This window comes from Equus asinus, chromosome 21, assembly GCF_041296235.1.
Source record: "Equus asinus isolate D_3611 breed Donkey chromosome 21, EquAss-T2T_v2, whole genome shotgun sequence".
NCBI lineage: Eukaryota > Metazoa > Chordata > Mammalia > Perissodactyla > Equidae > Equus > Equus asinus.
In genome coordinates, this window is record NC_091810.1 from 35,468,927 (window position 1) to 35,495,895 (window position 26,969).

General features: G+C 41.2%; 1 protein-coding gene and 1 long non-coding RNA gene across 40 annotated transcripts in view; one reads left to right on the plus strand and one right to left on the minus strand.

Annotated features, from left to right (window-relative positions):
- LOC139041463 (uncharacterized) overlaps positions 1 to 22,720 on the minus strand; it is a 37,984-nt gene extending 15,264 nt beyond the window's left edge. The window contains exon 1 of the long non-coding RNA XR_011496649.1: positions 22,581 to 22,720. This is a non-coding gene — a long non-coding RNA (uncharacterized lncRNA). The remainder of the gene's footprint in view (positions 1 to 22,580) is intronic.
- MAGI1 (membrane associated guanylate kinase, WW and PDZ domain containing 1) overlaps positions 1 to 26,969 on the plus strand; it is a 598,403-nt gene that overhangs the window by 420,468 nt on the left and 150,966 nt on the right. For 4 of the 39 annotated variants that reach the window (XM_070493536.1, XM_070493538.1, XM_070493539.1 and 1 more), the window contains exon 1: positions 16,201 to 16,309. The exons of 33 other annotated variants lie outside the window; for them this stretch is intronic. The gene's annotated coding sequence lies outside the window, so the exon portion shown is untranslated. Of the gene's footprint in view, positions 1 to 16,200; positions 16,310 to 26,969 lie in introns of those variants that run through there. 2 more of the 39 variants (XM_070493542.1, XM_070493544.1) reach the window with 2 other exon arrangements.

The window sequence follows — 26,969 nt, forward strand, 5'->3', positions numbered from 1 at the left end:
GTGGGCTTGTGTTGGTGCCTATCCAGGTTTAGGAAGAACTGGACAATCTCCACAATATCTTGGCACTTGCGCTGGCCTTGACTGAAGGTCTATCGTTTTTATGTGCTCTGGGGAACCAGTACTTCCCTGCTGGCTCATCTCTGTTTTTAAGTTGTCCCACTTGGACTGAAGCCTTTGGAAACATGCTGTGTTTCTGCCATTGATGAGTTGATTGGCAGTGAGGGACTGGTAAACTTATTCTCTCACAGGCATTTAATGATGATAAAACATTAGTGAGGGCATCTAAGAGCAGTTTTGACAAGTATTCCCTCTGCTAAAGACCTCAGCTGAAGGTTAGAAATACTGTTAGGCCATCAAAATGTTAAGCAAATAAATCTTTAAGTTACTATTGAACATGAGGCGAGGCTGTGACTGTTTTTAATTTCCCAGGGGACTCTGGAATAGCCATTGCATGGCCCACAATTTTTTAAATTTTGGTCTTCATGTTGTTAGTATTGTAAATTGAATGACAATTCTTATCCACAGTTATTTCAAGATTTCTGTAGACAGTTATTTATAAGGGATTTTTTAAAAAATTTCATTCATTTTTATGCCATCTAATTGTCTCTTTGCCTTGGTTAGATCTATTCAGCGAACAAGAAAAATCAGAATTCGATGTGGAAGGAGGCCAGAAGCAGGGGCAGAATATGGCAGTGGAAATATCGAAATCAGGGCCGTTGTGAAGCACATTGTGATGTAAAAGGAAGGAAGGAATTTTTAAAATAGATTTGTTCTGCCTTTTTTTTTTTCTTAAAAGATTTGTTACCTATTTTTGTAGCCTTGTGTAAGGCAGGGGAGCTGGTCCAGAATTCATGAGGTTACTTGCCAGCCCTGCACTTTATTCCAATTGGTTTTTAATGACCTAGTCAGGAAGGAGGTTTTGATCGGAGGGAAGGAATGGAAAAGGGTAAATGCAGGAGCTGTGCGGTCCATTTGTCCATCAAAGGCCAACATTTTATTCACCCGGAGCCCAGCCTCCACTTGGAGGAGTGTTTACTTATCATGTGTGCTGTTGCTGGAAGCTGCATTTATTAAGTACTTCCCGAGTGCCACTAGTATCTACCTTATTAGGTGAGAAGATAAGGACTATGAAGGCTTATCACCGTGATAAAGAATATGAATATAAAGGCTTGGCATAATGGTCTGATATAAGTAAGCATTCAGTAACCATTAGTTGTTAGCAATATTTGTCTTGAATTTATAACAACTCCTTATAACAACCCAATGAGATGGCACTATTGTTAACCCCATTTTACTGATGAAAACATTGAGTCTTAGGGAAGTGGAGTACTTCGCCCAAGATTACCCAGCTAGTAAGTGGCTGAGTCTGAGTTCATATCCAGGTTGGAATGATTATAAAACTTATGCACATAAGCACCAATAATATTAGTGATCAGTACCATCTGTGTAATGGGTGCTTGCTGTTTACAACTACTTTATATACATTCTCATTTAATCTTTATGACAACCCGGTGATGTTGGTCTCATCTGACTTACCTAACATCACACAGCTTATAAGAGGCAGGGCTGAGTTTTGAATTCAATTCTTGATTCTACCTTCTGTGCTGGCTGAGTGATTTCAGTTCCAGAGGCCAAGAAACTAAAGGGTGAATTATCTGTGTTTTTACCAAAATTAGGCTCCTCATTTTGAGCTGGAGTTCAGCTCTGATTTTCTACTTCAGTTCTCCTTGCAACCTCTCTACCCTCCTTTCACCTGGTGAAGTTGGCAGATAGAGGGCATCCACCACCATCCTAGAGAGAGCAGCTCCAATGCCTCTGCTCTGACCAGTGCCAAAGGGAGAAAGGTCAAGGAGAGATGCATCTATGCATCGGCTGCCCCTTCGTGATGTCTAGCAGAAAAAATAGGTGCACTGAAGTCAGGCTGACTATGTGATTTTGGTTAAATTCTTCATCTTGATGACCTGTTTCCTTATCTGTGGAATTGTAATGATAATATTGCCTTTGTAAGTATAAGAAATAAAGTATATTCAGGACACGTGAGAACCATGGCATCTATTTCTGTTTTTGCCAGTCAGAACTCACCCTTGCCCTTCTGTGAATTTTGAGGTCTTAAAAGCCTGCTTCACCTAACGCATGCTTATAAAATAGTTAGCCTACTTTTGTATTTCATAAAACGGGGATTTCAATAAAATGTCAATAGTTTCTGCTAATTGATTTTCTTTCCTTACGAAGATAGACTGGATTGGATGTTTTGAAATGTAGGTATTTTCTGGATCACTTTTTCCTTGTTAATTCTGCCCCTGATTTTGTTTTGTTATGAAACGGATTTGTATATGGGCTTCAGAGACCCACTCCTTCGAGCCTGACTATTCCAAGGGCTGATCGCTCCCTGTTGTAGACCTTTGGGGTGTGATGTGGTACAAGAGAGGAAAGCAGATGGGATTGAGGTTCTTGGCTGGAAGCCACTTGTAGGTGTTAAGGTGGCATGTCTGGCTGTGGGCCCTGGTTTGCCATCACGAAGGCTGCAAGTACAGGGTAGGTGTGATTTTTCCCATACCTACTTCCTTCCAACTTGCATTTGTGTACAGGGCTCACTTTTCTTTAGCCCAACCCTGTTGCTTACTGGTGCCATTATCATACTCCCTTAACTTATTAGTCATCTTTGGTTTAATACCTCACTGGGGAATTAGGAAAGGAGACAACAGCCTCACATATAAAGGGATATTTGGTAGCCTTCAGTAGTACAGAAATCCAGAGAACCTCTCTTAACGAACCTCCACTTAACCAACTTGTTCTCCATTCTGAAAGATGCCCTCAGCTTGCTGACTGCCCACATTGGCTAGTAGGCTTCTGTATTAGTTATCACTTCCATGTGACAAACTATCCCCAAACTTAGTGGTTTAAAACAATGAGTTACCTCATATGGTTTCTGTAGATCAGGAATCTTAAAGTGGCCCTAGCTGGGTGGTTCTAGGCCTGGGCGTCTCATGAGATCTCAGTAGATGTCAGCCCAGGTTGCTGTGGGCTTCAAAAGGCTTGACTCGGGGATGATCTACTTCCAAGGTGACTCATTCATATGCCTGGTTCGTTCGTGCTGGTTGTTGGCAGGAGGCCATGTGGACTTCTCTGTAGCGATGCTTAAGTGACTTTATGACAGGGCAGCTGGCTTCCCTTGAGTGAAAGATGACAGAGCGAGCCAATTGAAAGTTGTAATGTCTTTTATGACCTAACCTCAGAAATCACACTCCATCGTTTCTGCAATATTAGGTCAACCCTATTTAATGTGGAAAGGGGGCCTACACAGGAGCTTGAATACTTGGAGGCAAGAATCAGTAGGTGCCACCTGGAAAGCTGCTCTTCCCACTATGAGTTAACGTGCTTTCCAATAGTCTGTTGTTTACTCCCAAGCCTCCTTATAGCTATTATATTGTTACTAATAATGTAATTTAACTAAATATTACATAAACCCATGAAATATAAGAGGAGAAAAAAGAGAGAGCTGCTGTTTCCTTGAAAACTTATTTGAATTCTTTAGGAAGACTTGATAAAGGTTGGTTGCTTAAAAATTGTTGTTACATTAGGTGTAGGAAGGACTGTAAACTAGAAAGAGAAGTCATAAAAAATTCTAAAGCGTTCGCATTGCTTTGCAAGTGTCTTTACATTATCACTTCATTTCAAATGAACCCATGTTGGAAATTATAGACTCTAAATTAGAAGTATAGTTTATATCAAGAAAGACCCTCTAGAATCCTAAACAGGGAACAGAGGTTCAAAAAAGTTCTCAGTCTACTTTAAAAGATGGGTGAAAGAATGAACACTGTGTGTTCAAATAAGATACTTTAAGTATGCACGAATGATTTTATATAATTTCTTCTTTTGTGCAACTCTTTTGATTAACTCATTGTACGCTGTTCTCAAACGTGTTGGGAAGAGGACTTTTACTGTATGAGATGTTGCATAGGGTCTTTCTTACCTATTAATTATTACAAAAGGAAGTTTACCACATTCGATTCTTTCACGAGCCATATAAATCAAGGCATTACTTTTTTGCAATATCATATTTCATCAAATCTAAGATGCGTAGTTTTTTAACATTTCAGAAATTGAAATGCATTCTGCTATCAAGGGCATGTTGTCATTCGCTTGGCAGTATTTTTTCTGCCTTATTGATTCATAAATTAGAATTGTTACCTTAGATTTGGTTAAACATGGTATGCTTTACAGTTTTATTTTCTAGAAAATATGTTAAATACACACGAATTGCTTGTTACAGTTGAGGTGGGTATATCTGCTCAGGGGTGTTTTAACTGAGTCTGTCTAAATGTATTACTAAAGTTTTGTATAGCAGTGGCTTGATTTAAAAAGTGAGTAACTCATATTTTATCTTTTTTAAGTGAAGGTAGTAAACATCACATTTATGTGTCGCAGTTTTCTCATGTGTAGAATGAGAGAATTGATATACATTATGTGTAAAGGCCCTGTCAGTTTGAATATCCTAAGATTCTGGGTCTTTTCTAGAGGAAACCAGAACTTAATTCTTAATGTTGAGGGGTGTCAGGTGTCTTTTATAGTAGGATAAAATCAATCAACCCTCTTGAATAAACACTGCCCATGAGGGCATATTCCTAAAATTCACCTATGATTTCAGGGGGTTAATGGACCCCCCCCAGAGCTTGTTCTTGAGCATCTCAGGGTCCTTTGACCTCAAACCAAGCACATCCTTGAATTTTGCCTCTTGAGTTTAGATTTTTTCTGTGTGGTAGTTTTTTCCTTTGTAAAAATATGTAAAGTAGAATTTTTTGAATTCTTCTTAGTTTATGGACAGTTCCTTAGGGCTTAAACCTTTGCTAGTATCCTCCACCTTAGTCTGGCTAGTGTCTTTATTTTTCATTTGTCTCGGCCATAGATACTCTCACTGGGTACCCTAGTGCTGAGGATGAGGGAGCAAATACCAGTATGGAAGGGAAAAAAAGCTCTCAAAATACTTCAGTAACATGATCTGTTCTCCATAACTCAAAGCTCTGCCACAGAGGGAAAAGCTGTTGATAGAAAAAAATATCATTGTTATATATTCCAAGTTTTCGTAGCAGTGTTTGAAGATCCGTAAAAGCTTTTTCCACCTAGAGGTACAAAGTCTCCATAACACCTTCAGGTACAGAGTCCGTTAAAAAAAATAGGGAAAGCACTAGCTCTAACACTTGACAGCTTGACGGTGCCTTGAACAGCTTGTTTTTATCTTTTCTTTACATATCTGCCATTCTGGTTGTGTTGTGTTGATAAGAATTCCTGGAGGCAGATGTACTGGCTTGAGCATTTTCAAAAAGTGGGCTTCATTTGTACTGATGCAAAAATTTATCTTCATGGATCACCTTCTTTGATGCTCAGATCAGCAATTTTAGCACTTCCCACCTGGATTAATCAGCGAGCGGTCTTCATCCCAGACTTAGCAAGGGTTTGAAGATTTGCCACGTGGCTCTCCTGTCTTTAGTGGGTACCACAGCAGGAAACTCTCCCGCGTGGGCACAACTCATCACTGTGGCTTTGTAGCACATGGGTTTCACTTGGTGTCTTTGCTTTTTCCTTCGCAGTGCTGTTTCTTTTATGTGTCCATCTTTCCATATCTGGTAACATGGGGGATAGGAAACAATTCACTTTTCCTCTAATCCTATTAAATTAATTGCAGGTGACTGGCTTCTTTAGCCTCCAAAGCTGTCTTTAGAATTTGCTCTAGCAGTTCTAGTCTCTCCTTATTAAAGGATAGAATAGGTGATAGGAGTACATTTTCCCTTGCACCATCCTAATGGACACTTGTAATTTGAGACTGATGTAGTGGCAATAATGTGTCCCTTTCTCTGAAGTAAAAAACGTCAACACTGACATGTGCCAGAGAATCCCTATATATTTGTCTTAAACCAGTATTTTTAATGCTACAATGGGAAGATATTAACTATTTTTATTCTATATATATGGAGTTTTGTATTTTGCCAAAAAAAGCTTTGAAGTCAGATTTGTTTTATTTTTACTTTTTTCCAGCTTTACTGAGGTATAATTGACAAATAAAAATTGTATATATTTAAGGTGTACCATGTGATGATTTAATATACATATACATTTTGAAATGATGACCACAATCAAGTTAATTAACACAGCCATCACCTCACATAGTTACCTTTGTGTGTGTGTGGTGAGAATATTTAAAAAAGACCTACTCTCTTACCAAATTTCAAGTATACAATACAGTTTTATTAAGTATAGTCACCATGCTGTACATTAGATCCCCAGAACTTACTCATTTTATAACTGAAAGTTTGTACCCTTTGACTAACATCTCCTCATTTTGCCCACCCCTCAGCCCCTGGCAACCACTGTTCTGCTCTCTGCTTCTATGAGCTTGACTTTTTTAGAATCCACATATAGATGAGATCATATACTTTTTGTCTTTTTGTGTTTGGCTTATTTCATTTAGCATAAAGTTCTCCAGTTTCATCCATGTTGCAAATGGCAGAATTTCCTTCCTTTTTATGGCTGAATAATATTCCATTGTGTGTGTATGGTGTGTGTGTGTGCGCCCGTGCATATTTTGGCTATTGTGAATAATGCTGCAATAAACATGGAAGTGAAGATGTCTCTTTGGGATATTCATTTCATTTCTTTTGGATATATACCCAGAAATGGGATTGCTAGATCATTCAAATTTGTTTTAAATTCTTGTTCATCACCATTGGGCCATGTGAACTTAGACATGTTTTCTAAACTCTTTGAGCCTCTATTTTCTGATGTAGAAAAAGGGAAAACTCCCTTCTTTGTGAGGGTTTGGGGTAGAGTAAAAGAACCAATTAATCACATAGTGTGGCACCTGGCATACACTAAGCAAGCACCACAGGAATATTAGAGATATTTCAACAGAGAGCAAAGGGAAAAAAAATTAAAGTAAAAGTAAATTTAAAAATGTAAAGCACAATGTAGACAAATATTTTCACATAGATAATTTACATTTTGGAAACTGAAAACATTGTATAATCAGCCGATCACATGGAAGTGTTCCTCAGATTTTCAGAAAGCATTGTTCAAAGTATGTTGGAAGTTGGGGTGGGGTAAAAAACAGCTGCTTCTTTATGACCCCTGATAGAATAAGAAAGAAGGGCTAAGAAAAGTGTAAAGATTATTCAGTCCTCTGCTTTGGAACACGATTTGTTTTTTATAGTAATAAGTGGCATAAAAAAATCTTCTGGTAATTTCCCTCAAATGCTCCCCTTCTGAAGGAGATAGTCTTAAGGAGATATTAAAGTTGGTTCCTTATTTGTGAGTTCACTGAGGAAAGTGAACTCCAAGATGAGTATTATTATCTTTATTGTTACATGACTTTATTTTTTAGTCCCACCTATTCTGAAAAGGATTTGAGCTATCGAGTGTGCGGGGTGTGTATAATTTCATCCTTTCCGTTGCTTTGTGAGAAGCCTAATCTAGCAGCGTAGTAGTATGTGAGAATGAAGTTCCTAAAGTTTTTTGCTTTGGAAAGTTAATTGTTCTCCTCAGTTTTCTATCATTTGTATTAGAGCAAATATGTGCATATGTGAGCTCATAGCCCATTGTAGTGGAAGTGATTTTAGGTCACATATGAGCTTTTATGTCTGGTAATGTAGTCCATTTCTCGAGTTACAGGTTTAAAATGCAGATTCTTAGGCTCCTCTGGAAATTCTGACTGAATATATCAGGATGGGGTCCTAAATCTGATTTTCTTTTAAGCAAGCATTCCCATTGAAAATGTATATTCAAGCAAGGCTCGATAACTCTTGCTTCTACAGTCAACCCATTGGAAGTGATGGCCAACCCTTTGTTCCTTTGTTTCTTGAAAGTGAAAGGTGGGCTTTCTCTAACCACAAGAATTGAATTTGGAGAAGTGGCTCAGAGGGAATGATGCAAGGAGAAAATAAAATCTGTCACCAGCTTTGAATAACACTGTGTGTTGAGGGTCTGTCAAATCTCTTCGTGGTACTAAGGCTGTATTTTACTTAGAAAATGATTCCACTTGTGACCAACAGTCTTAATGTTACAGAGGGGAGGCCAACAAAATGGTTGTCAACTGTGAAGAATGAAAATCAACCAATTCAGAATAGAAACTATTAGACACAAACAGGGGCACTTGGTTTCCTGATTGGGCTTTGACAGCATCCACCTCTAGTTCTTAGGATGACATTATATTTAATGTGGAGAACAATGATAATTATCCTTCAAGGGTGAGAAAGCCTATTAGTGTCCTGGACTTCCATAGATCTGCAAGACAGTGACAGGAGAGAGACTACAATCTGGTGACCTGGATCAGATGCTATTTTATTGTTATTAATAGACTCTTGGGTTTGGCACCAGGTGTTCCCTGTTGAAGGCATGCTGCAGAGTGACATTAATGGTGAATGAGGCTGTGGTTGGGGGACTTGTCTACATGACCATCTCATATTAATTACTGACTAATTTTATGGCTCATATTACGTATGGTGACTTCCTGCCAAAAGCAAATTTAGCAAGGTGATTATGTTATTGAACAAAAGCCTTTTAGGTGTTAGTCTATGAAAATTTAAATCACCTCTTGTTTTTGAGGGTCCACTTTGTGCCTGGTGCAAAGTTCTGGAAATACCATGGTGAGATGGACAGACAAAACTGATGGGGAGACTGACATTGATCAATTTACTTCAATAAATATATAATTACTAAATAGGATATGCAGAAGGAAGGAGAGGAATAAGGTAGATTCTTTGGAGAGGGTATGACAGTAACGTTTAACGAACTGTATTCATTATCTATTGCTGTATAAGAAATTACCCCCTAAGGCCCCGTGGCCAAGTGGTTAAGTTCACGTGCTCCGTTTAGGCAGCCCAGGGTTTTGCCAGTTTGGATCCTGGGCACCAACATGGCACAGGTCATCAGGCCACGCTGAGGCGGCGTCCCACATGCCACATCTAGAGGGACCCACAACTAAAAAAAATATACAACTATATACTAAGGGGATTTGGGGAGGAAAAAAAAGGAAATTACCTTCTAACTTAGCAATTTAAAACCAGAAACAAGTAATCTCACACAGTTTCTGAGGGTTAGGAATCTAGGAGTGGTATAACTGGGTGGTCCTGGTTCAAGGATTCTGATGAGGATGCAGCCAAGCTGTTGGTTGGGGCTCCAGTCATCCTAAAGGTTGACTGAGGCTGAAGAGTGTACTTTGAAGATTGCTTACATGGCTCTGGGCAGGAGGCTTCAGTTCTGGCCTGCTCACATGACAGCTGGCTTTCCCTAGAGCAAATAGTCCAAGAGGGAGCAGGGAGTGTACACATGACCAAGATAGAAGTGGTTATGTCTTATAACCTAACCTTGAAAGTGACATATACCATCACTTCTACATTCTCTTGGTCACACTGGTGCACTGTGGGTGGCGAATACACAAGAGTCTGAATACCAGGAAGTGGGCATCATTAATGGTCATCTTGGAGGCCACCAACTCACTGAGTCTGGGGGTTGTTGGAGGGCTTTTCTGAGAAGGTGCTTTTCAATCTGAGATACAAAGGATGAGTCGGTGGAATGGGGGTGATTTGGTAGAGACCTGTCCTGGGTGGTCAAAGAATGATATGTTTTCAAACAGTGAATGAAGGCCAGTGTGGATAGAGCAAAAAGAGCTAGACTCATGTGCTGAGAGATGATGCTGAAGAGCTTGGCAGGAACCAGACCATACATGTCCTTTCAGGTCACATTAAGGATTTTGTTCTTTGGAGACTTAAGCTGGTGAATGACATAATCAGATTTACTCTTTTTTAAAAACTCTCTGCCTGCTGTGAGCAGAATGGATTATAGGTAGGGAAGCCAGTTTGGATGCTGTAGAGTTCTCCAGGCTAAAGATCATGGTGGATGAGAATATTGGCAGTAGATATAGTAGTGGATGGATGTGAAATACATTTAGGAGGAACATTTTTCAGAACTTAGAGCTGCAGGGAAGGGGTTATTCAGGATGATTGCTGACATTCTGGCTTCTAGAATGGGATGGATGGAAGTAACATTCACTAATAGAGTGAACTCTGGAAGAGGACCAGGTATATGGAATACATGACAGAACGGACTCTGAACTTAGAGATATCATTGCAGGTAGTGAGTAAATATGTCAGGTGGTTCAGGTATGGGATGAGCAGGGAGGTCTTTGCCAAGAAAAATGATTCACAAAAGCACACTGCATTTTTAGAGCCATCTGACCGGTTTTGTTTTAATTTATGTGTGAGTAGTTAAAGTCTGGCAAAGTAGGACAGAGGACTCTTGGTGTTTCCCTTTTGCTTATCCTTGTCTTTTAAAGCAAGTTATTGAAATCTTTTAAGTCTCAGCTTAATTTATTTTTTAAAGTGTTAGGATCCATCAGGATGTATTAGTTCAGGTCTCTGTTTCACTTTCTCACTATCTCCAAAAAGAATTCACTAAACTCTCATACAATCTTTCTCTAACACACACACAAACACACATACACTCTTACTTGTCAAAGAATTCAGTGTGACGTCATAAAATTTAGCATTTGAGAGTTTAAGGGGACCAACAACTGATCATTCTTGTATTCTAGGCAAGAAACATGTTAATTGAACACCGATTTTGTGCTAGGCTCTGTGTCAAGGGCTTTCATATTTTCTTAAATGGCACCTCTTTTCACTCATCAAAGATTTACTCTAGAACCAAACACTATTCTAAGCATGTGTTACATGCCAGGCAATGGACTTAAGAGCTCTCCCTTCCCATCCATTCCCTTGAATGAAAGGCAGAGAACATCAGCCATACTCTACCCATGAGCAACTTACACTCCTGCTATGGGGACATGACAAGAGCATATGAAATGTGGCATGGCAATAGTAGACAAGGCCCGTAGGTATTTCCCCATAGCTATTCTGAGGAGGAGCAAAATCTCTAGAATATAATGATATCTGTATGTTAGGGATTTTCATCTGTTTGGTTCATTGCTGATTCCTAAGCTTCTGGAAGGACCTAGCCATAGGATAAGCCTTCACGACACACTTATTGCAAGAATGAGTGAGCAAATTACCATGTGGGTTTATTTTTTTAACTTTTTATTTCAAAATAATTTAGACTTGGAGAAAAGTTGCAAAAAGGGTATGGAGAGTTCCCATATATTCTCCACCCAGCTTCTCCTTATGTTAACATCTTACATAACCATCGTACAGTGATCAAAACCAGGAAATTAACATTGGCACAATACTATTAACTAAATGAAGGACTATTTGGATTTCACCATTTTTTTCCACTAATGTCCTTTTTCTGTTTCAGGATCCAGTCTAGCATCCCACATTGCGTTTAGTTGTCATGTCTCCCCCAGTCTGAGACAGTTCCTCAGTCTTTCCTTGTCTTTTAGGACTTTGACATTTTTGAGGAAGAGCTGTGGTCAGTTATTTTGTAGCATGTCCTTCAATTTAGGTTTGTCTGATGACTGAAGGCTGGATAAGACTTTGTGCTGGAAAAGACTTTATGAAGGAAGTGGGACTTGTGGTGGACTTGATGGAGGGGTAGGACATGGATGGAGAGAAAGATCTAAAGAGGATTTTTCAGGCAAGGAGAACTGTGTGCAAAGGTATCTATCCTGGAGCACTTTGGTGTTGTCTTAGTCCTTCTTTGCACATGCAAGTGATGGGTGGCCTTAGCTGACTGGTTAAGAGTTGTAATCGCTGCTTGTCCAGCTGCCTGGCTGCTCTGGGTCTTGCCTTTTTTCTCATCAGCAAGACGGTAGTCTTGATTCAGGCTCAAAGCCCCCCACCCCCCCGCCACGTGCTGCCTCCTGTGCCACTGGATTCTGGCTTTGGCTTCTTGGGTGTCAGGGCTGATGTGCTTCTTGTCATCTTTTCACCAGACTTTGCATCCTTCCCTAGTCTTATATTTATTTTATTTTTCTTATTACAATTATATTTTCTAGGATTTAGCAAGCACTATGTGCCAGACCTTAGGCCTTGCCTGCTCAGTGGGGAGTGATGTCATCCCTAAGGGGGCAAACATTGGTTCTTGGGGTGGGGGCGGGGGGTGGGTGTGAAAAAAATTTTACTCTTTTTATGAGTAAGTATAGATATGCCTGCAGTACCTAAACAAACATGCAGGATAATAGATCCATTCTATTGTGCAAGACAGACCAATGGATTTTAATATAACAGAGTATAAAAGTTTCTTTGCCAGACATTTGCAAAAAATGTAAAGCAATTCCATGCTTCTCAATAAATTTTTTGTTTTGGAGAATATAGTTATTTTTCATAAAAATATGTTCTTTATGTTATCATGCAATGGGTTTACTATTGTTATTTTAAATTAATTAATAAAGACTTTTCTTATTTCTCAAAAAATAATTCATTGAGGGGGATGGATTGGGGGAAAAAACCCAAAAAAGCTCACGGGTGGGAGGGATAATGAAAAAAAGGTTGAAAAACACTGATCGAGGCCAAATGATTTCCCTATATTATCTCATTTAATTTTACAATACTGCCTTGAGGAAAGTATTCTTATTGTCCCCATTAAAAAGTACAAATGAAGAAACTGAGAATTAGCAGACTGGAGTAAACCTGCTCAAGGTTACAGAGCGAGTGTGGACTGGGGATGTCCTCCCAGGACAGGTAGACTCCAGATTCCAAGGTCTAAATTAGATCATCTCTGTCAGTTTGTAGCCTCATGCATATTAAAAACCAATTAGAAAGTCGAGAGAAAGAATACATAGCATATCCTACAACCAAGGAAATCTTTTCTAGGCTTATTTATTCACTGGAATTTCCTGTTATCTTACCCCATGATTAAGGTTAATAATTGTGAGTTAGCTCTGGGTACAACTGCAGTCCTGGTGTTAGGATTCTGGTCAGCACAGGTGTATAGTCCCATGAAGGCCAGGGCCTTTTGTCTATCCACTGTTGCATCTCCAGGGCCCAGAACAATCCAACACATAGGAAGCACTCCACAAATATGTTGAGGGAAAAGGATGTTATATTTTAAGAAAAAAATTTCAAAGCCAAATTGAATTAATTCTGTTTGATGTTGGGGCCATGATGTTTGCACTTAAAAAAAATAAACACTGGGGCCGGCTCCATGGCCGAGTGGTTAAGATTGCGCGCTCCGCTGCGGCTGCCCAGGGTTCGGATCTTGGGCGTGGACATGGCACCACTCGTCAGCCCATGTTGAGGCGGTGTCCCACATCCCACAACTAGAAGGACATGCAACTAAGATATACAACTGTGTACAGGGGCGTTGGGGAGATAAAGCAGAAAAAAAAAAAAAAAAGATTGGCAACAGTTGTTAGCCCAGGTGCCAATCTTTAAAAAAAAAAAAAAAAGAAAACAAAAAAAATTAACACCAACCACCAAAATGCAGGACAAGACTCATACCTACCACAGAGAAAATAAGTTCTGTGTGGCCAGTTGAATTTGATGTCAAAACTGCCTCTAGCTATTCAAACTCCAAAACGTATGACTTAATATTGTTATACCATGCACAGCTGATAGATTAAATGAGACTTCATTTTCCATCCATTTTGAGGAGCTGGGGGGGTGGGGGGAGGCAGAACAACAACCACTATTACTGTTTGAGATAGAATGGTGGTAATGCAATCAAGTGAAATATAATGAAGGTGTCTTCTTTTCTCTTTTCTCCTTCAATCGAGTATCAAGAACTGCTATTTACGTTTGAGGTGGGGACCAAACCTCCCTGAGATGTATTATTGCACCGGACAGATGAGCAAAAACCCCAAGTTGTGTTAGGATACAGTTTCTCTCCCTAAGAAATTTTCATAGCAGGAGACATGAATTGGTCAGCATATTACGTAAAACCTGTGAATTCATCTCATAATCCTTACCAAGGATCACACACATGCATCTGCTTGAGATACACTGAATGTTCAGGAGTGGCTACAGAATTGCTAGATTTGCCAAACTACCCCCTACAGGCAAATGCAAATTTCAGTTTTCACAGGCCCTTCCCAAAGTAATTCATTCAGAGGATCTAGTCCCAAAAAAGGCTAGATTGGTTCAAAAGAAGCCCATTTTCATATATATGAGTGGAGATAGACAAAAGGATGGTGACGTCACCCTCAAAGTCCTCATTTTCCTGTTCCCAGTGGCATTTCCCGGCAACACTGAGAGTGCTTCTAAGAAAATCTACCACAAGCACAAATGAAAGGAGAGGTGGTGTAGCTCAGAATCTGAGAGTGGTCAGGAATTTTTCTGGCTGCTTCAAAGGAAAAGCCAGTCTCCCACCCCCACGTGAGACACAAGCTTCTTTTGGATGTGGGTTCAAATATCTCTTTAAGTCACATTTTTTAGGGTCCTGTAAAGTGGCTTTTTTGTTTCCCTTTGCTTTTAATTCCTCTTTTCCCACTCCCTTGAAGCTTAGAAGACTCGGCGTTAGATGGTAACCATGGTAATTGGATGGTGATGTTGGGAAATGGGGACTCAGGCACCTGCACACTCAGAGCCCTGTTACCTGGGGCAGGCTCTACTCCAGTTCTCTTCATGGAGAGCTGGGTGCTTCAGGCTTCTGATTACAGGCTTTCTGTCTCCTCACACTCAGACTTTGAGAACCCTCTGAGCAGGAACGCTGCTCGTACTACACACGCTCCATTCCGCACAATGAATGACCTAATATAATTATTCAAAATTGAAAATCACTTTCCCTTCAACATGAGTCATTCACCACCGCCCCCGCCCACTTCTTCTTGGAGTTCCTAACTTAGACACACCTTTTCTGCGTCTTATCAGAATCAGGCTTATCTAGTCCTCTGATGAGCTCCACATAGGGAAATGATAGCAGCGTTGCTTGGGGGAACTCCTCTTGCCAAATCTTTCCCATGTGGCTGCTAAAAAAGACACCTGGGCAGCTCTTTTGGCTAATACATCTCTACACCCTTGAGGGGAGGCCTACTTCAGACCCGCAGTGTGGATTTTATCGTCCTCTGCTTCCATAATTCACATGCAAAAATCATTTTAACAGTATGTAAAGTATATCAAATAATTGCTTTTTGGCTTCCTCCTCGGGAGATGATTTGCTGTCCTGGGCAGTGATGTGAGCATGCTAGGGGCCAATCTCAATGGAGTCAAATGGATTATTTCCCATGAATGCCCCACTCACTATTGCCAAGGTCCACCTGAAATTATAGCTAAAATCCTACATGAATCAAAGAAAGAGCTGGTCTGAGGTGACAGGTTCAAAGGGGGCTCTCTGGGACTTTTATTTTTTCTTGGCCCAGGGAGTCCAGTTTTTTTTAGGTTTTATTCTTGCCAAAGAAGAGGTGAAATATCTTCCAGAATTCAAAAGGCATGCCCTCTTGGCCTTAAAAGTTTACAAAAGGCAGTAGCAGGGGGAGACCAAGATCCAGGACTTTAAACTTGGACTGACCTGGGACATTGCTCCAAGCACTTCTTAGCCGAGTGACTTTTAGCAGTTACTTAACCTCTCTGAGTCTCATCTTTCTCATCTTTCAAAGGGAAAACAAGTAGTTACCCTTCCTAGGGTTGCATTAGGGTGAGATGCATCAGCTTTGGGGTTGGAGAGTAGAGCCAGGATAGATTTTTAAGGGACCTTGAATGCTAAACTAAGGTGGTTAGCTTTTATTCTATGGGTTGGGGCCAGTATAGGTTTCCAGAAGATTGGAGATAGAATTGGATTTGTGTTAACCAAAATGGGGGTGGTGGACTGGAATACCAGCACAGTGCTTTAAACATGATCTGCATCAGTACAGAATACTTTTGGCTTATAGTAATCACTAAGCAAAATGGCAGGTACTATTGAATAATTATCATAAGTAAAATACTGATGATGATGATGGTATTGGTGATGGAAGTTTCAGCTTTACTCCTGCTGTATTTTAAAGTAAATCTGACTCTCCTGTTTGGCCCGCATCTCCACATCCATTTCCAACATTGTAGCAACTCTTGGTGGGCCCATATTTCCCTGGCTACCCTGAGCTGGGACCATGTGACAACCCCCCCTCCCGCGCTGAGTGCCCTGAAAGCCATGTTTATCCCCCCATACTCCCACCCCCACCCCAGGCCATGTGGATAGGGGTGGGCGGGAGACCGCGCACTCCCAGGGGACCCAGCAGCGGTCCCTGAGTGTGAATAGCGCGCATTGACGCCGCTGCTGCCCGAGTGAGCGGGCTGGGGACGCCTGGGCAGTGCCTCTGCCTGCGGGCCCCATAAAAGGAGCAGCTGCCGCCAGGGCCGCTCAGATGCGCGAGGATGAGGCGGGCGGCGGCTGAGTGCGCGCCTGGGCTCCGGCAGTGACCGAGGCGGACCTCGCGGCCGCTTGGAGACCGCAGGTAACCGCGCGCGGGCGGGCAGGTTTTGTCCTTGGGCTTGGATGTGACAGCAGGAGGAGGGGAGAGGCGGGGGTCAGGGAGGCAGGAAGGAGGCTGGGCAGAGATGAGGAAGAAGGGAAGCAGGGAAGACGAAAAGAGGAGAAAAGGAAAGGAGGGAAAAGGGGAGGGAGGAAGGGAGCGCCAGGGAGCAGCTGGAACGCGCTGCACTTGCCTCCAGCCCGGGTATTCAAGTTCCCCACCTCCGACCTCTCGCAGCCGGCGGGCGCTGGCTGCATCCCTCACCGAAACGGTCCCACGCGTCGCACGCGCATCGCGGATGCTCCAGCCAGCCATGTTTTCTGGGCAAGCATCTCCGCCCGCACAGCTGAGCGGCAAGGCCGGCGCGCGGGGACAGCCTTGGCTGCCGCGTAGGGGCAGGTGGAAGGATCCGGGAGCGGCCGGTCTTCTCCAGGCTCGCGCTGCTTTAGGGACGAGGGTCTTCTGGAGGATGCTTTGCTTTGCCTCCAGTGGGTTCCGAATCAGGGTCCCTTCCCCCTCGCTGCCTCCCATTCCCGCCGTCCCCACTTCCCTGGCTTGATGCCACTTAATGAACTGTTGGCTCCCCGCCTTCCCCCTCTCTCTCCCTACTTCTCCAGTAGCTGGTATTTTGAGCTTCTTTAAGAGTGTTGTATGCGTAAAACTGGGCTCAGCTGGAGAAAATGGAGAGGGAGTGAAAAATAGGAGGCCCTTTTGTGCAGAGCCCCATTGTAGAGCCGTCTTTCTCCCACCTTCCCCGAGCTCTGGAGGTCCCCAACACAGAATGAGGGATGGTAGGGCTCCCCAGACCGTCTCGGCTTGCTGTCTGTCAGCTGTCCCATCTCTTCCCCTATTTGGATTTTTCATCTCTGGGCAAAAGGTTGCTCTGAGGCTGTGACAGCTCCATTTCACCTGGGATGCCCCTAAATACCCCATGGCTCTAGTTTCCATGGCTTCCCTGCCCACTCACAGGAAATGCAACTCTTGGCAACCATGCCTGTCTGCTGTGAGCAGAGTTTCTTCCTCCAGAGCAAACCGGATCCACATCAGTGGCTGTATGAATTCTGGTCTGGGTTGGGGCATTGTTAGAGACCTTTGCTTGAGGACCTCTTGGATAGGAGTTTGGGAGTTTCTCAATTACTCCAGTTACTCCTCAGTTGAATGTTGTCTTTAATTTTCTCCTAATAACAACGCTTTTCTACAGCATCTGGTGCATTTCAACCCCAGGCTGTGCCCTGAGGTGGTCTTGTGGTGGTTTGGATGTGGGATAGAACATATGTGATTGTAGCTCTATTATAGAATGAATATGGGCAGTATAACCACAACAGTGGGCTATATGGAGTGCCTAAGCACAGGGCTGATACTGTTCTCAGCTCTTTACAAATGTTATGCTCTTAGTTACATAGAGCCACCAAGAATCCCCAGTTGACAGATAAACAGAAGCACGGGGAGATTAACATGTGCAGTGTCCACAGCAACCACCTGGCTGTGCTGTGATTGAATCTGGTCAGTGTCACTCAGTGCTCGTGTTCTTAACCCTGCCTCTTTGCAGAAGGTGGACAGTAGAACTTCTCCATTATTCTGGGGGTACCAGGAGGTGGGTAAAAGAACAGTAACTATAGGATCAGATAGCTGTGGGTTGAATCTTGGATCCAACGTTTACAGAATTTGTGAGTTAACCTGTGCAAATCCTACGTGGTATGTTGTACAGTAATGGGTATAAAATGCCTAGCACATAATTTATAAAGTTATTGTTAGATGTATTTTATAGTTGCAGGAACACAATGCCATAATCAGTTAGAGATTTTAAAGCAGAGGCTGTCTGGATTTATGTTCAATTCTATCACTTAGGGGCTGAATGAACTTGGCAAAATACCTAAACCTCTCTGATCCTCAGTTTTCACATCTGTAAAGTGGGTTGTTCTGTACCCAAATAAAAAGATGTGCTTAAAACAGCACGGGGCCCGGCACACGCAGTGCTCAAGAAATATTGCTCTTGGGTTTATTTTTTTGTAAATCAGTATAGACTCCTATATTGGATTTCTTTTCATTCTGTAATACCTGGATGAGTATGGTACAACATCACTCCTTGGGCTGCAATGCATCATAGATCCTCTACAAATCTTAGCTTAAAAAGTTTGCTTGCACACATGTACACCCACACTCGTGTTTGCATGCTTGTGTGTGTCTGTGTGGACAGACACACACAGTCCAGAATGTCTACATTTGAAATTATAAGAACTTCGTGAATTCTGACTTGTTCACTAAGAGCTCTGTTTCTCTTGGCAAAGCAATCACTCGACTTTTAAGGGGTGGGGAAACTTCAAAGTTAATTTTAAAACTGTTCTGAAAACCAGCTGGAAGAATTAGCACCACACCTAACAGTTGCAAGGGGAAAAAAAATGAGTTGACTATGACATTTACTTTCTTCATAGACTCTTAAAAGCTGTAACATATTCTGTTAAACTGTTACAAATAATCAACCAAAATCTTAAACAATTCTGGAGTGAGTATCTTCTCTGATAACGGTTTTATAGATGTTGGTAAGTGAGAAGTCATCGAATGAAACGTTTTCAAAATACAATGTTGACGTGGTATAAAATGTTTTAAACAGCTGTTTAGTGTTTGGCCAAAATATTTATAAATGAAGAGGATGCTTTAAGACCAATGTTTATAAAAAAAGAATGTGTTAACTGGAAAACAACCTAAATACCCATCAGTGAGGGACCGGTTAAAGAAATTGTAGCATATACTTACAATGAGGGGAATATACAGTACCTGAAATAATGACATGGTGTATATGCACGGAGATGTCAACTCCATGAGCTCAAGAATTTCGTCTGTTTTGATTACTTCTTTAGCACTTCCTAGAGCATTTACCAGTTAATGATTGCTCAATAAATAATTGAATGAATGAGTAAATATTGCTCTGAGTCAAAGTGAGGTAGTGAACTGTGTCTGTAGTTCATTGCCATGTATGTTTTTAAATGAGCGAATACAGTAGTTCCCTTTATTCTTGGAGGATATGTTCCAAGACCCCCGCTGGGTTCCTGAAACCATGGATAGTACAAAACCCTGTATATATGTATACTTATGTACAGGTAAAAACTGTACATACATACCTCTGATAAAGTTTAATTTATAAATTAGGCACCGTAAGAGATTAACGACACCATATAATAAAAGTAGAACAATTATAACAATATACTATAGTAAAATTTATCATAGATAAATCTTAGATCTTAGATCATGGCAACCACTGCATATGATTTTTTTTTCTTTTATTAAGTCAAGAACTTTGGCCTTTTCACTTAATGAAAGCACTTTACAGCTTCTCTTTGGCAGATCTGAATTACCAGCATCACTCTTCTTGCCCTTTGGGGCCAATGTGACGTCAAATAAGAGTTACTTGAACACAAGCACTGTGATACCATGACAGTCATCTAATAACAGGCTACTTAGTGACCAGTGGGCGGGTAGTATATACAGCTTGGATATGCTGGACAAAGAGATGATTCACGTCCCGGGTGGGAGGGAGCAAGACAGTGTGAGATTTGACCACACTATTCAGAACAGTATGCAATTTAAAACTTATGAATTATTTCTGAAATTTTCCATTTAATATTTTTGGACTGCGTTGACCGCGGGTAGCTGAAACCACTGCAAGTGAAACCATGGATGAGAGGGGACTACTTCACGCGTGTGTGCCTGTGTGTAGAAAACAATGGCAGTCTGGGGAAGGACTGGAGGGCTGGGCATGTAAGGGAGGTTGGTTGGTTTTTTGTACCATGGACTAATTAAAAACAAAAAAGTTCAGAGGATCTGGTTCCTCTGAATTTGGACTTAATTTTTATTCTGTGTAGCTCAGCCTTCTCATTACCCGTTACGATAGGCTGTTTAATCTCTTTGCCTTGTTAAAATACCTGCAACCCTTTGATAGGATGGTAAGCATGGATCTTTTTGGTTGGGGGTGTCAAGGTGTCTAGATGGAATTCCTATATAGTAAGTGGTGCATCATCCTGCCTACGAGAGCGCTCATGAAGGAGACCCTACTGTTGTCCACTGGAGCATTCTCCGTGGACCTCCCATGCCTTATATGGAGCATGGTCCCTCTCAGGAACTCCATAGATACTTTCAAATGAATGGATGGGTAGAGTATGAGTCACCTAAGAGTTTATAACTTCATAGCAATAAGGGCAAGTCTCAAAGTAAGCCATTTTTGCTTCAAGATGGGTACTTCCTAGTCTTTGAGAAGCATTTTACACGCACTTCCAGAATTCTGACCTCTCGTGTAGGTCCATTGGGGGGTAGTCTCCAAAGTGCAGGATGACCCGGGAGAATATAGGAGGAAACTGTTTAGAGTTCTGTGTATATACCTTTTTTGAATGTTATCTTTTTAATATCACATATACTCCAAACGCTAATAATATCTGGTATTTGCTTTCTCTTTTTTTGTTTTGTTTTGGCTGAACCATTGAAAGTTTGTTGCCCACATTATGCCGCTTTACCTTTGCCCACTTTTTCTTTCAATTCTTAAGTTTCTTTTTAAGGTACCATGTTTTGTGATAGTTGTTACGCTGTCCTTTCTTATGGATTCATAATGACATGTTAGTTAGGAAGAAATATATATTTTAAAAGTTGGGTCTAAAATTTTAGTATGTGTCCATTTCTAAGATTTGGGTCTTAATTTCTATCCTTAACCATCTTGGTAAACTGAACGTAATGCACAGTTTCTGTGGCAGCCTTCCAAAAAGACACCGATCCTTATGTCCTAGAAGAGATTGATTGTAGATGACAATGATGGTGAAGATGTTAGCAACCTGTTAACATGTGTATGGCACTTTGTAAGTTGTAAGTTACACTCACGTGTGGTCCTTAATCCACAAAATAACTCTATTGGGTTTGCATTATGTTTATTATCAGAGAGAACACTAATCACACTACTTATTCCTCAGTATTTCTAACAGCACGTATATTCCTTGACATTCTGGAGCTGGCCCACCGCTATCAGTTAGGCATTGGTGATGGATCAGGACAAGAGCGCCTGTCATCATGTCTTCACAAAGAAAAAAATATAAAAATTGTCCGGACCACAAAAATGACCAAACATCCTCCCATCTTGACGGATATGACTGACTGTCGCTTGTTTATTTTTGCAATTCTAGTTGTACAGTTGCTTCATTCCTCTTGCATTCTAGATAAGATTTAGCTCCACTTCTTAGCAGCATCCAGACCAGAACAAAAACCTGCTTCCTTGAACCCTCCCTCAGATCACTTAAAGCCACCTGACACATGCCCAAATCCTATAAGAGCCCTTTGCAGTCCCCTCTGTTGAGCCACCCCGCAATTCCCCGTATTCTGCACTCTCTCTGTTGCAATGAGTAATAAACTGTTTGTTCAACTACAGTATGTTCCTGATGGTCTTTGAAGCATTGTCAATTTAGTTGTTTATAAACAGAAGGACTTTCCAGAGCCTTTGAGTAATATTTTAAAGTAAAATACAGCATCTTGTCTGTAAAATAGTAATTACTCATTCTAGAGAATCTGACAAGTACAAAAAGGTACCAAGAATAAAAGAAAAATTCTTCCTGATTCCACAAGCCAAGAATAATCATTGTGAACATGCAGGTAAATTTCCTTTATATACATCTACATCCCTCTCTCCATTTATACACACACACACACACACACATATACACACTATGCACACACACATGACATAGATAATTAGGGTTATCCTGTATATGTAGCTTTGTATCCTGCTTCTTTCATTTGATGTATCATGACTATTTCCTTATAAAATTTGATTTCCCTCAGATACATATTTTTAATTGTTAAATGGTATCGTGTCCCATGAGACTGGAAAGTTGCTCAGTAATGATCCTATCTAAATTGATCAGGGCCAGCCCCATGGCGTAGTGGTTAGGTTTGTGTCCTTTGCTTTGGCGGCCCAGGGTTTGTGGGTTTGGATCCTGGGCACAGATCTACACACCGCTCATCAAGCCATGCTGAGGCAGCGTCCCACATACAAAATAGAGGAAGATTGGCACAGATGTTAGCTCAGGGACAATCTTCCTCAAGCAAAAGAAAGGAAGATTGGCAACAGGCGTTAACTCAGGGCTAATCTTCCTGACACACAGACCCCCCCCCCCCCAAAATCAGTTTTTCCTATTTAACTAGCTCTGATAAACATCTTCATGTTGTAATGTATGTTTAGATTTCTGTTTTTTGAGGATTTCCCTAGAAAAGTACATACCTTAAAAAAGTTTTCCAGGGGCTGGCCTGGTGGCACAGTGTTAAGTTCACATGTTCTGCTTCGGCGGCCCGGGGTTGGCTGGTTTGGATCCCAGGTGCAGACGTGACACCGCCTGGCATGCCATGCTGTGGTAGGCATCCCACATATAAAGTAGAGGAAGATGGGCACAGATGTTAGCTCAGGGCCAGTCTTCCTCAGTAAAAAGAGGAGGATTGGCAGCAGATGTTAGCTCAGGGCTGATCTTCCTTTAAAAAAAAAAAAGTTTTTCATATGTGTTGCCTAATTATTTATTTAAAAAAAAAAGATTGGTACTTGTGCTATCCAGAGATTCAGTGACAGTTGGGAATCGGGGCTTGTTGCGCCATAGGGAGCCCTGAAGTCCTGTGTCAGCGTCTCTGCTGCTCTGCACATCTGCCGCCTCCTTCCCTCACACAGCAGCCTGGCGGTTGCATTTTACCAGCTTGACTGCATTTGCTGTCACCATGTGGAAGAAGAGAGAGGGGCAGTTTCCAGTGAAGGAGGAATTAATGTACTGTGCATTGATGCACCCCAATGTGTGTGAGCTGTATTCTTCTAAAACATCTTTAAGGGCAGAATCTGATTAATCATTGCCTCTTCCTTGGCACCAAGCAGGCAGGTTTGTGAAATATGCTGTCCAGTAAACATTTGTGTCCTAAACAGATGATAATCCTGTTTCAGACTTAAAGCAGCCTGCAATATTAAAAATCCTTTAAATAAAATACAGCTGTCTCCCAAAAACAAATATAAAAATTTAAAACCCTGTACGTTTTTTGATTTATATTCATTGTGTCAATTTTCTAAATTTTATTGAGGGCCTCCTTTTGGCCAGGCACTGTTATGGGCACTGGGGGCATAGCGGTGAACTTAGCCAAGCTTATATTATGGAGAGTGGATACAGAAAATAAACCCCAAATAAATGTAAAATGCCAGGGAGCGATACATGCTGTTATCTCAGCAAATAATGAAGCAGGGTGAGGAAGACAGAGTAAAGGGGTTTGTGGTTATTTGGATAGAGTGGTCCAGGAAGGCTAATGTAAATTAAGAAGTCTTCTCCTATTTATTGGTTTTGATTGTTGATACAGAATATTCATCATAGCTTAGATGTGGCTGGAGATCTAACAACCACTTGTCACTGTGTGTGGTTTGTGACTCTCCCTTTGAGCCCATCTCAGTGACGAGCACTTTCCACATGTTATTTAATCTAATATTCCCACTGCTCTTAGGAGATAGCTGTTAGGCCTTTTCTATGGAAGTAAGCGTATGGGAAACGAGAGAGGTTAAGTTACTGGCCTGAGTTCACATAGTTCCTAAGGAAGGGCTGATACTCACCTCCAGACTTTGTTGAATTTATGGGCCCTTGAAGCCCATCATTGGTGAAGGCTGAGAAGTCTAGAGCTGGTCCTTCCCTGTGTTCCTGAGACTAAGAAGGAAAAGGCACTTGTGGTCAAAACTACTGGTGAAAGGTTAATTAGAAACCGTTGGTATGTAAACTGTATTTATATTGATGACAGGCTGCTTTTGTTTCCAGAAAGTGGGTACAGGCATGGGCCTCTCTTCATATGCTAACTAGTTGTACACAGTCTGCTAAAGTGCAAAGGAAGCCAGCTCCCTTTGTGTCTAGGAATAGCATGGAAAGTCTTGGTCTGCTTTTCATCCGAGTGGGGCTGCAGTGAGTTATTTAACATGTGTTTCCTTATACCCCCGTTATTGAGCACATATGCTTTGGCCCACGATCACACATGCGGATGCAGGTTAAAAGGACACAGGCATTTTTTGTTGTTGTTGTTCGTGTTCCCTAGAGAATGGGGGTATCCATTTCAGATGGCCCCTTGGCAATATCATGGGGAAGAGTTTTCTCTTTGACAGTAGTTGGTATGTGTGTCTTGTTTCATAAAAGAAAAATATTGAGGACCAAGTGGAGAGGAAGTGGCTGCTCTGGGTCTGACTGCTGCCCTTCACATCTGTCTGGTTCTGACAGGAATCTTGCTCTGTGAGAGTCGAATGATAGTACAGTGTCTAGCGGATCTTAGCAATTGAAGAGAGTTACATTGAGGTTGTAATTAATTTTTCAGCTCAATTACATGCTGCTTTTGATAGCCCTAACATTTTATTTTCCAGATTTCCAAGAGCTTTGTTAATCTTGCAGTTAAACCCAGCCTACCTTGGTGTGAATCGACCTATAAGGGATTTCTGGATATTTGTATTTCTTTCAGAAAATGCTTAACACACAAGACAAATGTTTTTGGATGAGAAAGAGAGAGATCGGCCTTTCTTCACTGCACTGAAAGTTTGATGTGTACCTTTTCGTTTGGCCAAGGAATTTCCCATTGAGTCTATCCCAGTTAAAGTGTTATTCTTAGCTGAGGCATTTTATTGACTATATTGAGAATTTGGAGGTCTTAAGGCCATTGTATTCCCGATTCCCATAATTCTGCCCTCTGGTTTCATCCTTATGCTCCAACCTGTAGGTTAGGGAAAATGGCAGAGCGAGAGAAACAATAGTGCTTCCAGTTAACAGAGCAGTAACTTCGTTCTCTGTCTCTTTAAATGTATTCTTTTCAAGAGTTGTGGGAGAACATGGAATCCTAATTTGACTATTAGTTTAACAGTGATTGTTTCCTCTGTATTCATGTCAGGATCTAGTGATTCTTCACCCTAAATTGAAAGATTGGAAAGTTATTTTGGAACTATTTGAATCCAGTACTGATCTTTTGATTTTTGCTTTTGTTACAAGGTGCTAGAGACTCTTGTTCAGAAAATATTTTTTTCTCTGTCCCTCTTTCATCTCTTTCTCCTTCCGACAGTTGTTTATTGAACATTAAACTATGAGGAGACAAAACTGAATAAGTTATAGTTCTTAAGTATGGGCTGTTTGAGCAAGGAGAGAGACAAATGCACTAATACAGTAATCCAATGTAGCAAATGTGATAAGATGCCATAAATTGTGGGGAAAATGCAAAGGGAGCTTGGAGAAAGGGAGTGGTTGTTTTTGGTTATGAGTGTTGGGCGTGGCTGCCATGGGAAAGTGGGCTTTGCACTGTCAATAGGAGTTTGCCATGAAGAGAAAGGAGGAAGGATCTCATCGGGAGACGTAATATCATGAGCAAATGCATGTTGGCATAAATGTACATGGTCTATTCATGGGCCATATATAGTGGAGTGCATCTGTTATTTAAATGCATGGATTCAAATGGTGGAGGATGGCAGATGAGGTTAGAGAAAATAGATTGGGATTTGTTATGAAGGATCTGAATCTTGCAAACCTATGCTAATCCTCAGTAACACCCACGTTTTATTTAGATCCTGTTTCACTTAGCTCCTTCCCCATTACCGTAGTCAGAATCTGAACTCAAACTGACTCTTTATTGGCTAATCTAATGGAAAAGTCCAAAAACTTATCTGCCTTCAGACATGACTGAATCCAGATACCCAAAGGTTGTTGTCATGAATCTGTTGTTGTGTCTCAGCTCTGCCCTCTGCTGTGCTGGTTTTATTCACAGGCTCATCTCTGGTGGGATTGGAATTGTTTCTAGCAACTTAAGCCTCCCATCCTTGCAGCTTAGCAACCTTCGTGAAACGTGAATTTCTTTTTCTTAATGGTTACAGCCAGAGTCCTGAGATTGAGTCCAGTTGGATTAACTTGGGCCGTGTGACCAAATACTTTGGCTAGAGAAAAGACTCCGCCAATTAGTTAGGTCAGGGTCATGTGCTGATCTCAGGAGCTGGGAGCTGGTTGCAATAAAATGAGAATGGAGACTAGAAACGGTACATTCCCAATATAAATTCTCCACACAATTAAAAGGATTGGCTCCCTTGAAAAAACCCTGGAATTCTTTCTGCTTCATTTTACCTTCGTAACTGTTATAGGGGGTTCTGCCAGAAAGCTCATTATCTTTTTTTGCAGAAATCACTAGGAAGGGAGAGCTGAAGCAGTATTTTCATGGCTTTAAATATATATATATATATATATATATATATGTTTTATTAACAGGTCACTTTTTTTTTAATTCACATTATCCAATACAAGGTTCTTGAGAAACTTCTATGTGGGTGTCCCTAGAAGCTAGGAATCTACAACGTGCTAGGAGTTATTATACAGAAATGAACCCTGCTGTCACAGAACTTATAGCTGATTAGGGAAGATCCTATGAGAACAAGAATAATAATATATATTGAGACATGAGTATGTATCACACACAAAATCAGCAGTATATAAGGAAAAACATGAATAATACAGTCCAATACAGTGGGTAGAGGCTTCATAGTGCAGAGGAGTTAAGGCTCAAGTCAACCCTTTTACTTTATTTTCAGTTTCCATGTGCCCCTCATGGTGTGAGCATCTCACCAAGTGGGTGTGATTGTAGTGCT